The sequence below is a fragment of the Primulina eburnea genome, chromosome 10, assembly GCF_022965805.1.
Source record: "Primulina eburnea isolate SZY01 chromosome 10, ASM2296580v1, whole genome shotgun sequence".
Classification (NCBI taxonomy): Eukaryota; Viridiplantae; Streptophyta; class Magnoliopsida; order Lamiales; family Gesneriaceae; genus Primulina; species Primulina eburnea.
In genome coordinates, this window is record NC_133110.1 from 35279692 (window position 1) to 35295195 (window position 15504).

Below are 15504 nucleotides of genomic sequence, written 5' to 3' on the forward strand. Positions count from 1 at the left end.
TTTGCAAACTCAAATTAAGTACTTCTCATTTAGGGAGTAAAATTATTGGTAGACTCAAATTATATATTTTTTTGTACTAATTTAGGTATCACAATTATATTTAACTTCACAAATGACATATCAAAAGTCACTCAATATTACTTGAAACTATATTTTTTTATATCCTAAAATAATCAAAATTGAGTCTTAAAAGTGTAAAATCAAGTATATGTGAAATCAAATTAGGTACTATTTATACCAATTTAGATAGCACGTTTATTATTTACAAATCTCATCATCAAAGAACACTCAATATTATCTTCATACTATATATTTTGACATACTCAATCGAATTTTAGTATTTAAAATGTAAAATCAAGTATTTTTGCACTTGAATTATGTATTATTTGTATTAATTTAGGTATCACATTTTTACTTCACAAATATCATCTTCGGTATCACTTAATATTAACTTCAATTATATTTTGACATCCTCAAATAATTAGGTATGATTATTTAAGGGGCAAAATCATGTATTTATAGACTCTAATTATATACTCTTTGTACTAATTTAAGTATCACATTTTAACTTCACAAATGGCACCATCAAAAGCCACTTAATATTACTTGAAACCTAAGTATTTTCTTACACATTTGAAATATTCAAATAGCCAAATCAAATATTTGGAACCCCAGAATATGTATTTTATCGATCAAAATAAGTACTTTTCTAATTCAACAATGAGTGAGAAACTGTGTTTTTCAAAAATTAGATGACATGAATAAGTCATCTTAATGTATTTTCAATGAAAATACCAACAATTACTGAATTTATTGTGATAGCTTGAAGATCCAGTATTTTCTTATACATTTGGAGTATTCAAATAGTCAAATCAAGCATTTGGAACTCCAAAATAGGTATCTTGTAGGTCAAAATAAATACTTAATCTTATTTTATGATGAGTGATGACCTATGTTTTTTTAAAAAAAATAAAATGACATGAATCAGTCATCCTAATGCATTTTTCATGGAAGGACTAACAAGGACTGAATTTATGGTGAATGCTCGAAAATATAATATTTTCTTATATATTTGGAATATTCAAATAGAGAAAATAAGTATATGAAACCCCATAATAGATATTTTGTATGTCAAAATAAGTATTTATTTTTATTCCATGATAATTGAGAAACAATATTCACACATGTCATTTTTGTGGAGGGTAAAAATGTAAACTTTGGTTTGTAAAAAGTTAAAACTAAAAATATAGCATTGTCAGGTACTGATTCCTAAAAAATTGTGGTTAGGTACTGAATCTTAATTAAAAACATTGAAAGAGGCATTTTTATGAAATTTACCGATTTTTTAATCCATTATAACCAAGTAAAAGTTGATTAAACGCCTTGTTGTTTGAAAAGTTATGTACGTAAATATATTTCCTAAAAAAGACTAGCATGATTTTATACCTATGAAAAATCTAACATTTTAAAAAAGGTAATATATTTTCAACCTCCGTGATTTTCTTATGTTTAATCAATTTAAGTTTAATTATTTAGAAAAAGTAATATAATGGGAAATTTTCAAATTTTTTATAATGTATGTATGTTTCTTTATAATTTTAGTTCTATATATTGTCAAATTTCAATTTTAGTCAGTTATATTTGTTTTTTGAACAATTTTAGTTCTTTTTTGACATGACGCTGATGTGATCTCTACACGGTACTGACATGACGCTTACGTATATAGTACTTCATCAGCACTTTCAACGAAAAAATTAAAATTATCAAAAATTGAGAGATAGTAGAAAAAGTTGATTTTTTATATTATAAATGACCAAAATCGCCAAAAAATAAATATATTGTATTAGAATTGTAATTTCCCTATAATTAAATACATGAAATAATTGTATATTAATTTAAAAAATTAATATAAGTCGTCGACTATTTATCTATCGCTCGTAATCAGGCATGTGCATAGTATATTATATTGCATATAAATTCACATATATTTGATTTATAAAATATTTAATAATTTATATTAAATAAAACTAGATATAAATTATGTTACTTATGTTTGTAATAAAGATTTTTACTTTGTTGTATATACATTTACTTATAAAAAAAATTGGTTATTCGACCCTAAGTAATTGAATTGTACATGCAAACTTTCCAATTATTGTATTTCTTTTTTGTCGAAACATTGGTAATATTTCAAAAGATATCGAATCCATGCACATATTTTGAAGGAAAAAAATATACAAAGAACATTGTCTATTATACTAATTGTTAGGATTATAATGTCAGATAAAATTATCGTTTAAAGTATAAAGTACTATTTGCTATAACGTTACAACTATTTTATGTTCTTGATAAATTTTGTAATATGATAGTATATGTAAGGCCCGAGATTATGTCATTTTAATCCGAGATTATTTAATTTACGAATTTTGGAATGATGAATTAAATTCCACGATTTTATAATTAAGCAGGATTGAAATTGAATTAAAAATAGTTATTGAGGGCTGAATTGCAAATAGTAAAGAATCCAGGGACTAAAGTGCAATTACTTGGACTTGAGTGGGATACTTGTCATGCACTTGGATATATATTTGTAATTCCTCCAGTATACCAAGGAAAGAATCTAGAAAGCCATAGCCAAAATCCTCTAAACTTCAATTTATTTTCAAATTTTGATTTTGCGAGTACCGGTGATCTGATTTTTAATCCGAGCACAGTTTTGAGATCCCCTCATCAAGAGCTACACAAGGACGTAAGTTTTATTAAGTTTTATCTTGATTCAAAAATATGATGTTGGAGAAATTGTGATTTGATCATTATTATGTGTTTTGGGAATACTAGACATCATAGAATCGAAGTCGGATTAAGAAACGGACTGATTATAGAATTGTTATGAATTTTTAGGGTATATTGAGTTATACCGGACAGATTTGGATTATAGAATGATTACAAATTGTATCGAATATGGGTTATGATTTGTAATTAATATCTGGTGATATGGTATTGACGGGAATACTGAGATTGTGCCGTTATGCCGCAGATTTGAGTTAATTCAGATTAATCAGATTCAGAGTTGAATTGAGAATAAAATATTGATATTATGATTCTTGATATATCGTTTCAGATTTACAGAGACAGTCTTGAGTTCAGAACTTCGATTGCTTTAGACCGAGACTATAAACGAAAGGTATAAGTCTATGTGGTATTGAGAGATGGACTTGAGTCGGTTTAGACTCGGGTTTCCCTAAATCACATACTTTACTTTATTGCATTGATATTTGCATTGATTGATTGATATACTTGTGTTCTTGAGTTATATATTACAGGTATTGGAGGAGTAATCTTATGACAGAAGTGCCGTTAGTGGTGGGATCACCACGGGCACATTGCACGATGTCATAAGATGGTGTATTGACGGATGTGCCAAAGACTGTCACTGGATGTTTGGCTATCGATGTGGATAGGATGGTGGCTTTTTCTATTACTGTTAATCAGTATTGTATCGATGTGAATAGATTAGTAGCTCTTCTATTACTGTTAATCGATGTCATATCGATGTGGATAGAATTAGAGTTGCTTCTATTACTGTTAATCGGTACTATATTGATGTGGATAGAATAATAGCTTCCTCTATTACTGGTAATCGATACCGTATCGATGTGGATAGAACTGGAGTCTTTTCTATTACTGTTGATCGATACCATATCGGCGTGGATAGAACTGAAGTCTTTTCTATTACTGCTAGTCGATATACGCATGACAACTTCTGGAATCGGGATCCCTAGACTAGGATTGAGTCTAGTCTGAAGGATGTAGCTACGAGTATTGTCGACAATTTGATATTGATATGTTTCAGACTTTGTTACATATATCTGTTACCTGATTACATGCTTTATATTGTTTATATGACTGCATGTTTCGTTGATTTATACTGGGAGTATATTCTCACCGGTTTATCCGGCTGTTGTCTTGTCTGTATGTGTACTTGACAACAGGTGGGACAGGATCAGGGTCCAGAAGATGAGGAGAGATCGTGATAGAGTGGAGACTTCGGACTTGGATGTATATAGGGTTTTGACACTTGATATTTAGATGTTGAACCTTAGTTTTACTGATTTGTAGACGATACAGGACATGTACTTTATTTTATACTGAGTTGTATATTAGTTGATTTAACTACGTTCCGCATTTTAAAAAAAAAATTTAGACCATGTTTTATAATTGATTAATTAGTCCCAACGAGGATTAAAAACTTGATTAGCGTCCGGGTCCCCACAGTATAGCAACTTAATATCCACTGTTGAAATATATTTCATACTAGATTGAGTCTCATGTGAGACCGTCTCACAGATCATAATCTGTGAGACGGGTCAACACTACTCATATTCACAATAAAAAGTAATATTGTTAGCATAAAAAGTAATATTTTTTCATAGGTGATCCAAATAGGAGATCCGTCTCACAAATACGACCCGTGAGACCATCTCACACAAGTTTTTGCCTTCATACTTTATGTCACCATATGTGAACTAAGCATTTACTAAAACAACTTGTTGAGGTGTTTCTACATAAAGATCATTCATCTATAGCTATTTTACCCTTGACAAATACATAACATAACATACACATATAAAATTGTAATTATTTGTGATTAAAAAACTTAATTCAAATATTTTTAAAAAAATATATAATTTAGTAATATCTAAACGATGACTCGAATCCATAAATTACAAGAGAAAAAGGCATCCCAATTTCCCATAAAATATTCAACAACACAATTTCTTTTCATTTTCTTAAATATTGGTAGGGTGCAATTGAAATCGATTTAACCAAAGAAGCTGATATTATTGGACATGGGTCATTCTTCAAGAAAGAAGTATGGATTATGCACCACACAGGCCATAGAGAGTATTACAAGATAGCATAAATTTGGTGAGGGCATAAAAATTAGAAGAAGAATCAGGTGCAGAAAAACTGTGCAAACAACATGATATTCAAAGTTATACGAAGCCAAAAACTAATCACCGAGATATCGAGTGACTTCTGTCCTGGCTTTATCCATCAGCATATGGCGAGTCTCGTTCCAAGTCAACTCCTTGGGCCTTATGGGAATGTTACTCTGTAAAGGAACTTTGTTACCAACATAAATTTCACATGGTATCACCCTCTTACTCCCGGCCCTCCTCCTTTTGTTCGTCTTTTCTCCTTCTATGCCACCAGTGTCAGCACGGAAGACTGAGGCTGCATCAATCTTCCTAGTGAAAGAGGAGGTATTCTGTTGAGCAGGAAGGCATAAGATGATGCTGGTATGTGTTTGATTCTGAGTATGAAGGGGCAAGACATTGTGTAAATCAGCACCAGCCGCTGCAGTAGGCAGTGATAGAGATTGACGTGGGGGATCACAAGAAGTATCCCTGGCACTAAAATTAGGAAGAGAAGTCAGCAATGTCAATCTTATCATTGCAAAAAAAAATGGTTATGAATCACCAATAAACTAGATTACCAACTTCTACAACTGAACAATCATTCAAGAGAAAAACAGTCCCACAACGTAGATTAATGTTAATGAATATTCAAATCGGACATGAAGATCGACAGAGAATCTGCCATTCGATGATGAACTTTTGCTTATGGAAAAAGCAATGAGAAAAATACTAGGTTTCAAGAAGTAACACAAAGAAAAACCACATGGGGAATAAATTTTCATTAGGCGTCGAGAGTTTAGGGTTTAGACATTATATTCATCTGAGAAAACTACATCTTTTGGGGTTTTTTTGGTTATATGCAGCACAATCTCTTAATCACCCTATTCTACCTTCCGAAGCTAGAAGGGAACAAATTGTCAAAAGTTTCAGATCATCAAATGGATCTCATCATTGATTCATATACAGTAATTGAGTATAACCCACAAAGAAATAACTAATAAATGGGATATTTTTTAAGTATGACAGTACCATGAATCAGTCGTGTTTGCAGAGGCACTTGGGTGATTGCGAATGATCTCGGTTCTGGTTCCAGGTGTCAGACAATATGGGTAATTCATTGTAGGATCACCTGGAAAACTGGCGCCCTTTGTCAGAGTCCCTGGCTGCATAAGTTGGTACAGGGATCAAGGGAACTCATGGAAGTCATTGGTTAAAAAACATGACAGACAACAATGTCAATCTTAGGATCCCTAAAAATATTATTACAAATGCGAAAACCAAAAAACTTGATAGCCAACTTCTAGAAAAGAAAAACAGATAAAAGGAGAGAGAAAAAGATATGGGGAAGTAGAACCATGACCTAAGATATGCGACGAAAGAATGAAAGAAAGACTTATGTTTCAAAAAGTAACATAACACCAAATACATGCACCATTGCTACGTAGGATTTCATTTCCTATTATGTCTTTGAAGTTGTGATTTAATTCATCATGTCAGTCCATCTCCAGCAAACGACATTCAATGAATCGTACGGAAACATCACAACAGCATTTATAATAAGGCAACAACAATAAATTAATTATCGGAAAATTAAATTAACGAAATATTTAAGATCCAAACCAAACCACTTCAGAATATAAAAGTTACCCAACTTTTGAAATCTGCGAATAGAATTGGCGCAAAAATCCTAACCAGATCTAATTCTCATGCATTGCTAAAGCTAAGCAAAAAAACATGATCTTCATCAAAATTTTGTCAAATCAGATCAACCATAAAAAAGCACAGAGCACATTCATCCCTAATACCAGAGTACACAAAAAGCCAGATTTGTGAACACAATTTTAAACATTATTTTTGTTACCAGAAGCCCAAAACAGTAGTCACCTGCTTCCGCACCTTCCAAAGCCAAAAAGAAAACAAAAGATTTATGACTACTAGTCAATGCTTCAGATCATCAAATGTATCTTAATATTAGCCAGTAACACACAATAATTGGAGAAAACCCACACAAAAAAAAAACAATAATTAAGAATAAACCCCACGAGTTATTCAAAATGACACTTGAGTGAAAGAGACCAAAAAACAATAAAATCTTGCGCAAAATTCAAATGAGAAACACCTGATGTAATGATATGAAGGCTCCCTACACAGAAAAGATGGGCATATATATAATACACATAAAAATCAGTAATGAATTGATCTAACCAAAACCCTAGATTCCCGGAGTAAGCTGACATACATCCAATTATATCCAGTAAAAGGTTGGATGTAGTTATATATAGATTCAAACAGTAGTCAAATAATGAAGATGTGCATGAAGAAAATCACATAAATACATACAAAATCGCCTCTTTCCATTGATGCTTTTAGCACACAGATAAATAGAGTTGCAGAAAGTGGAGCACAAGAAATGATTTTTGGTGTTTTCTGGAAATCAAAGGGCAGCAAAAATGTCTAATCCCTGGGAAGAGATATATAAACTGACAGAGAAATCTTAAAGAGACTGGAAAATTTGAAAGCTCTGGTTAGTTAGAATTGTAACCATGGTTAGCCATAGTTTTCAATGAATTTGGACACATATAATTGGACAATTTCATTTAATGCTTTTCTCCTAATTACAGATTTGATGGCAATAGAATTTGTGATAAGATTACAAGAACATTTAGGATTTTGTGAACCTTGATTAAGTTCAGAAAACGGCGTTATGATTATTGTTGCTTTATGATTGTTCAAATGTATTTAGTGTTAGAAAATTGAAAAGAGGAAGGACTGGAAATTTTGGCTTTATCTTACTCAAAGCCCAGGTTAGCCATAATTTTCTCTGAATTTGGACACATATAACTGGATAGTTGCATTTTAAAGCTGCTTGGTTTCTGCTAAATACATGTTGGATTGCATTAGGATTTATAGTAAATAAGATTACGAGAACACCTAGGATTTTGTGAACCTTGATTGAGTCCAGGAAATAATGTTACAATTATTGTTGCTTTATTGTTCAAATCTTTTTTATCATGTTTTGACAAAAAAATCCAACATTAGATTGAATATTTTTCATGAAAATTCAAAGTTGACATTTACAATTAGCTCTCCAAAAATAGATAGACAATTTTTTTTGTCAATGTACATGCAGATTTGTGTAATCTACATATTTTCGCACATGACATGTTCGTTCTTAGCAACAAAGTTTGTAGAATCTATGACTGTATGCAAAATCAGCATTTTGTCAAAAGGTATATTGTATAGGCAGGAGTGGAACTAGGATTTCCAGTAAAAGGGAGGGCGAGCTAGCAAGATGGGGACAAATCAAAAGAATTAGGGGGCAAAAACATGACTTCAGAAAAACACACGCAAAATGACAATTTTTTGGCTTCAGGGGGCGATTGCCTGGTATTGGAAGTTTGAAGAGGACAAAAATTTATGTTTCCATGTTATGGCCTATGGAGTTGAAACCTGAGCTTTCATAACTAATTAAAAAAAAAGAAGATTTTTTTAGCTCTCTGTAATTTAGCAGCAGGGACAGCTATGATAATTCATAAATCAACTAAAATGCACCATCTTTCAATCTGAGTGAGCCCTATCATGGTTGATGGTTTGCAGGAAAATTCCTTGTGGTCAGCGTGATTACAAACATTAAAGTTTCATAGCAATATGAACAAGTGGTCACGGGTGATTCATACAGTTTTTGAAAAATTTATAAATTAACAAATTTGACTAATTTCGAAAAGCTATTAAAGCATTTATAAGTTGAAACTGTATATAAATGATTTATTTAGTACAATTTAACGATAAAAATAGCAATTTTAATAAAAACAATAAGATAAAAATAATAATATGCATGAATCCTGCTTCGAATATTGTCTAAGGAATGACAAAATCTCTTAACGAAGTTATATATAAATCAATAGTACATAATAATCAACACAATATGCCATAAAAGCATCGTTAGTGACTCTTGAGGACATGATAAAGAGGAACAAACCTATAAGTTATATCATCTTAAGAAGTATTAAAGTTAATGAAAGATCAACAATCAAGTTTGCCATATTTAATACCATTTCTGATAAGCCAAATTATCACGATCTCTATCTTTCTAGGACATAAATCCTTTACTTTTTCAAACTCTTTTCTATTCACCCTTCCTAATCTTTATCTTAAATTTAATCCTTTTTTATTTCCTTATTTTTCCACATGTTTCTTTCGTCTTTCCACTTAATTTTGTTTTTAGTTTCTGAAAAGAATGAAACTGTGGGACAACAATGGCCATCCCATTCTGTCCGTTATCGAGGCATTCAGCGAAAACATGAGCTCAATGAGCATAAATCCAACATCAAAATTCGTTCCAGAAAGCATAGTGAAAGAATTAACTTTCATTCAGCATATTCCAATATGAAACTAAAATGTGTTACAGCCGCCAAAAAAAAAACCATCTTTTACACCTGACATCAAACGGATAACGTAAAAATGGCAGAGCTTATTCTAGAGTAGATTCTAACACAATATACAGTAAACGCACTGGTTAATGTCAAAAAAAATTAACGGCGACGGACAATATGCTATATATACAAAAAAGTGATATAAAATACCCCAGCCCGTCGACTTTGTCATGACGACCGGTGCCGCGGCGGCACCGGTGTAAGTAACACTTTCCGTCGCATTGAATCACACTGACGTCCGCCCCATCGTCGGATGAGGCGGAGATCGAAGCTGCGGCTTGTATTTCATCAACTTTTTACCATATGTGCAAGCAAGCAGATGAAGGAAGTCTTGAGGAATTTTAGATTGAATGTACAATCTGGGTAGAACAATGTACAAGTTCTGCTATGTAAAAATGGAACGTAATTTAAAATATAATAATTTTTAGGAAATAGAAAAATAAAAAAAGAATTCAATCCAATGTACATGAAAATTTTATTGTTGTTATGAAAAAGTAAAAATTTATGGTAAAAAGTAAAAATCTCAAACTCTCAAAATTTACCAAACTACACACTTTATAATATTTTTCTCTTTACTCAATTGTGATTTTCTTCACAAATGAGAGATCTATTTATAGAGTTTCATTACACATAATCCAAAAAATAAAATATATTATTACCTACATCATCACACACAAATTTCTAATTTTACAACTCTTATTTTCAACATTCAAATATTCAACTATAACTTTTCAATATTCAAATCATTTATTTTCAACAATTGTATGATTTTGGAACCCGGTATTTTTAAGAAAAGTCTCGGTCGGGTAAGTTCCCGGATTAAACGGCCACCCCGACCTTCACATGCCATTATTAATGGGTTTTTTTTTTTGCTCTGCTTTATTTATTAATTAATTATAGACAAATTATCATTACAATTACTTTTTTCCTGCTAGAGAGCTTTTAATCACAGTAATTAATTCCGCTGTAATACACTTGCAAGTCAACAACTAATGTCTGAAGATATTGAGATTGATCATTAAGCTTAGCATTTAGAACGTCGACTTTGGAATTGAGTGAACGGAGAGAGTCTGCTTGGGCAGTAGGAGAAGATAAAGATCAATCTGAGCTAGTATGACATCTGATTGAGTCTTGACAAAATTGGATTTGAGACCATAAAGCTGAAAGGTCATCTTAGTCACATTTTTGCTTATAGACAAATTTTGTTTAGCCAGATGTTCTTTGAATAAGTCGAAAGCAGATTTAGCAGCAACCTGCTGAAAAGTAATTAATGCCCTTGACGACTTCAATGATTTTATTGCAGATTCACTTAACATCTTCCATCTAATTTTCTAGGACAGTTTGATTATCATTAGATGTTCTTTAATCTCAATTAAGCAAGCAACACGTACATATCGCTTAACAGAAGTGTCAACTAGATTCTCAGAATGCAGGACCAAGGTAGCATTTGGATTAATAGGAAGTTCTGGTTTAGTAGGCATTTGAACAATATCTGTAGTCACGGGTATACTTGGTTTCATATGAGCAGACAATATTTCCCTCATTTATTGTTAATGTTCAACAGAGAACATTTCAAGATCAGGAAGCACATATTCTTGGACTAGGGGAGCATCAGCAAGCCGTTATTCACTTGCAGGGTTGATTGAGAGAGTAGAAAGTACAATAGAAGCTATCAAATCATCAACACCAGAAGAAGGAGCATCAATAGTGACTTCTGGGTCAGCTTTTGATCAATAGAATGATCACTTCTTCTATAGCTGAAAGTTCTCGAACAGATAAGAGTGAAGAAGAATTTGGTTGTGTTGGAGTATGATCAGTAGTAGTAGCAGCAACAACAACTATTGCATGTGATTGTGCAAGAGTACTGGAGACCTTATCCCTTTGAGGGGTTTTTGGTTCTTTTTCAACTTTCTTGAACTTGAACGGTTCTCGAATTCCAACCACAATATCTCCACTCAAATTCTTTTCAATAACCATGACAGTTATCTCTAAAGTTCTGAAATCAGAAGAGAGCTGAATGATCACTACTTGACCATGAAAGGCAGTTGAACCTTGTAAATCATAATTGGAGTTCAGAATAGCCAGTGTTTCACTCAGCTTCTAAATTTTGATCTTCAAAAATATGCAATTTCTAAATCAGCATTCTTGATAAGTTTTTTGATCTACACAGCATAACCAGTAGAACTTTTCTTCTAGACCATCTCAGAGAGTGATTTAAACATAACTGAGGCCCAGTTAACTTATTCCATTAGTAATTGAAGAAATCCCATGAACCTTCTCTTTTGTTAGTCTGTCAAAGGTTCTTGCCTTTATCAATATAACCTTGACAACAATATCTGCCAAGACTTGAAATTCCATCTTCAACAATTTCTTGAACCAAGATGGAGAACAGATCTTCTCTTGAAGCCTAAAATTTCTTAAGAACAGTAGTCATATCTTCCTTGGAGATGGCTGAGAAATAAAAAATTCCAGATGTATGAAGAGAGAAAGTATAACTAAGCAGGGCTTCATTAATAACCAGCGTCTTGTTGTCATGAGAATAGACAAACCTTCCCATCAGTAAAAAAATGAAGCTTTGGATAGAAATCCAGAAGATGAGCCTCATAAATGATTGTTGGAGTTTCCAAAAATGAACAAAGACCATATATCTCCAATGCCTTGAACATAGCCGCAAGGTTTGCATCTTGAACAATGTATACACAATCAAAGTAGATTTGGTAAGCATTCAGAGTATATGCATTGGTCATTTATGTAATTTGAAGGTTAGAACCATCGAAATCAAGGTTTGCCGAGAATTGTAAAAATGCTTAGAGAAAATAGAAGGTTCGAAGATGAATAAATGAAAAGTAAAATGTGTAAAATTTGAAAACTTGATTTTAAAAAATGTAATGTTGCAAGTTACAAACACAAGGATATGTGTCAGTATGTTTTCAGTTAGTTTCAAAATTTTTAGAAAGATGTACTGACAAACTGATAAATTGCTTAAAAGCGAAAGAAAATGTGTTGAAAAAATTAAAATGATAAGCTGTTCAAGAGTCGGTTAATGATAAAATCAGCACATGATTCCAGTAATGACATATTTTCAGATGAAGTGTTATATTATCAAAATAATAAATTCTTTATTTAATACAACAAAATTTTATAGAATCTTAGACATACTAAACAATATTCCCCTGGATTGATGCTTAAGATAAATCAAAGAGACTTAAAAAATTGCGGAAATAACAAAACATAACTTCAGATAATGGTTTGATAAAGATGTCTGCATCTTATTGATTAGTAGACACTTGTTCCAATCAAATGTTTTTCTTCTGCACATGGTCTCTAATGAAAACAAAAAAAGTACTAGCGGAGTCTGTCAATTTCATGGTGATCTACTGATCTCTATCTTCTATGACCCACAAGATTAAATGTATAATCTTTTGGATACCATAAACCAACATTCTAAATAATTTTAAATATTTCAATATACGTTTAGCAGCTATATCATAATATTGCTTAGGATTATATTGAAATCTAGCACAGATGCATACTGCAAATATTATATTTGGTCTGCTAGCACTAAGTTACAATAAAAAAAACAAACCCAATAAACCTTAATACATGGTTAGCTCTACTGAAATTCTCCCTTGATCTTTATCAAGTTTAGTTGAAGAGCTCATTGGAGTTGAGGCATGAGTGCATGGTTCCATGCCAAACTTTTTCAATGGATCATTGGTATACTTCATCAGGTTTATGAAAATTCCATATTGAGTTGTCTAACATGTAATCCTAATAAGAATGTTATTTCTCTCATCATAATCATTTCAAATTGATCATGCATCTTCTTAGAAAATTTCGCACAAAGTTTTGAGTTAATAATATTATCGACATATATTTGTACTAAGATTTTATGCTTGTTTTTTTACAAATGTAAATAGTATTTTTATCAACTATTCTAATAGTAAAGCCATGATTAATAAAAATAAATAAAAAGAGAGTGTTATATCATGGGCAAAATTACAATAACTCCCTAATTCCCTTCTCAACTTTATCCTTACTCCATATCCCTACAATTCTTTGTTTTAACTCCCCAATATTTTAAACTTTCCAATAATACCCTTACCTTTTTACATATGATATGTGGCATTGTTACCTATCGAGCATGTTCTTGAAGGCATATAGCCCCAAGAAATACAGCTACGCAAGGTTTTCAGCCTATATACCATGCTCAAATGATCGATTAATTTTTTGTTTTTTTTTTTATAAAAGGCACGTCATGCTTCCGTATAATAAATTGAACATTTTAAGTTTTTTACCAGAGTGCCGCCGAGTTATATCTACCGAATTTTACAAATTGCTCCTCATAGTCCAACTACACAATCGCAACCGATGGTTTCTCACGCATATTTCTTCAACAGCGCTTAGTACAACCCTGTTTCGTTTCCTACCTCAGGGTGTAGAGTAAAAGCTCATTTTAAAAATAATACATGAGAGGGGCAAAACCTTGGTTATTTTATTCAAACATACAAAATATTAGTATATAGTAACCTCCTGTAGAAGAGAAGAAACATGTTTAACTACTAATAGTAGCTGAACTTACAACACACATAAACTTGAAAAGAGAATATTACAAATTGTTTTGAAGAAAACGAAGAGGTTGAATAATGCATTCATCTTCTTTCTGCCTTCTTACTTATAGAAGCCCTTTGCAGATTTGATTCACGAACTTCAACTCTTGCCATACCTTTTCTTTATTGCCATCCAGCTGTGTTTGGCATTATCTTTTGAGTGGGTTGAGTAGGTGGTTGAATGGTCTCTCCACCTTTTCTTAATTTTTCCCTTTCTAGATCATTAATCTAGCAATGACTTATTCTTCTGATTTTATCTCCTAGCATAACCAGTGGATATGTGTCTGTATTATATCATCTGAGATCTCGTTCTCCTCTTCTTTTAATAGTATGTAGAGATCTTTAAAACATTTCAGCTGCATTCTTATTTCGTTAATCCGTCTTTTGGAAACCTTAAGATATGTAGCATACATTTTTATTTGGTTCAAAATTTCGGTTTAACTCTTGTGTGAACTTTTTTGTTCCCATTTACTCTTCATTTATAGTCATTTGGGTCCAAGTTTTTTTGGTCATTTAGTGGGTTTATCACATGCCCACTACTTCCTGTCGAGGAATCTTTTAGCTCTTGTTATCCCCCAAGAAAAGTGATGGTAGTCACATGTCCACTTATTTTTGTCGAGGAATCATAAACTTTTGGCTTCCCCTAGAAAAACGTGGTTTTGGTCCTTCACGACTTGGTCCTATCTCTTCAAGATGCTTCTTGTTTGATCGAGGTCTGAAACCCTTGCCAAATTCTGGCTCCTTTTGATTTCAGCATTCTGGGCAGATCTGTTCTGACCATCTTCCCACATGAGCCATATTGCATAATTTCCGATGAGTTTCTTTACTCCCCGGCAACGTGCTATTCCACAGAAGATTTATTTTCTTTTCGAATAGATTTCTGCAAAACTTGTGGTTTTTCTTGTCATAATATTTAACAGGAATGCTCCGTTTATCGAATTATGATAAAATTTAAACGGAAACTTGAATTTGTTCATCTCAGTTAGACAGACCCATAAGCCCCATGCTCTTCTGGTAGAAATATTGTCTTCATTAATTGAAGCAACAAGGGTTGTTTCTTCTACAGAGGATCCTTAATAAATTTCTGAACATTTGTACCTGGTCTCCTTAACTTGATCAAACAAAAGGCTTTGTGAGAGCCTTTTCCTGTTGGTTCTGGTGTTGTACTGAAAAATTATAGCTCCAAAATGTCTCATCTGGACAAATAATCATCATTTGCCCAAGTTTCATGAACAACTTCCTGGATCCATTTTGGTAGACTTGAGATTTCTGGGAAGCTTGGTGATGTGGTATAAACTGAGGCAAGAGCCCTGAATTCATACCAAGCTTTGACCTCCTTTGGATATGAATTTGGTTTCATCCATACCCTAGGATATTTTCCTGCAACATCAACCCTGATAGTAGTTGAGCTAATGCCTACTCTTGTTTTCAACTCTCAATTCTGTTGGTACACTTGTAATGGAGAAATTGTAGTTTCATTAGTATCAACCTTAGATTTACCCTTGTCAGTATTAGGTTTAAGGTTGATCTTTCCCTCTT

At 32.3% G+C, this 15504-nt stretch overlaps 1 long non-coding RNA gene across 1 annotated transcript; it reads right to left on the reverse strand.

Moving 5' to 3' along the window:
* Positions 1 to 4836: 4836 nt before the first annotated feature.
* Positions 4837 to 9708, reverse strand: LOC140803370 (uncharacterized). Its single transcript, XR_012111855.1, has 3 exons — positions 9506 to 9708; positions 5952 to 6085; positions 4837 to 5417 (listed from the first exon to the last, which is right to left on the reverse strand). It is a non-coding gene; the product is annotated as an uncharacterized lncRNA (long non-coding RNA).
* Between the last annotated feature and the right edge of the window lie 5796 nt (positions 9709 to 15504).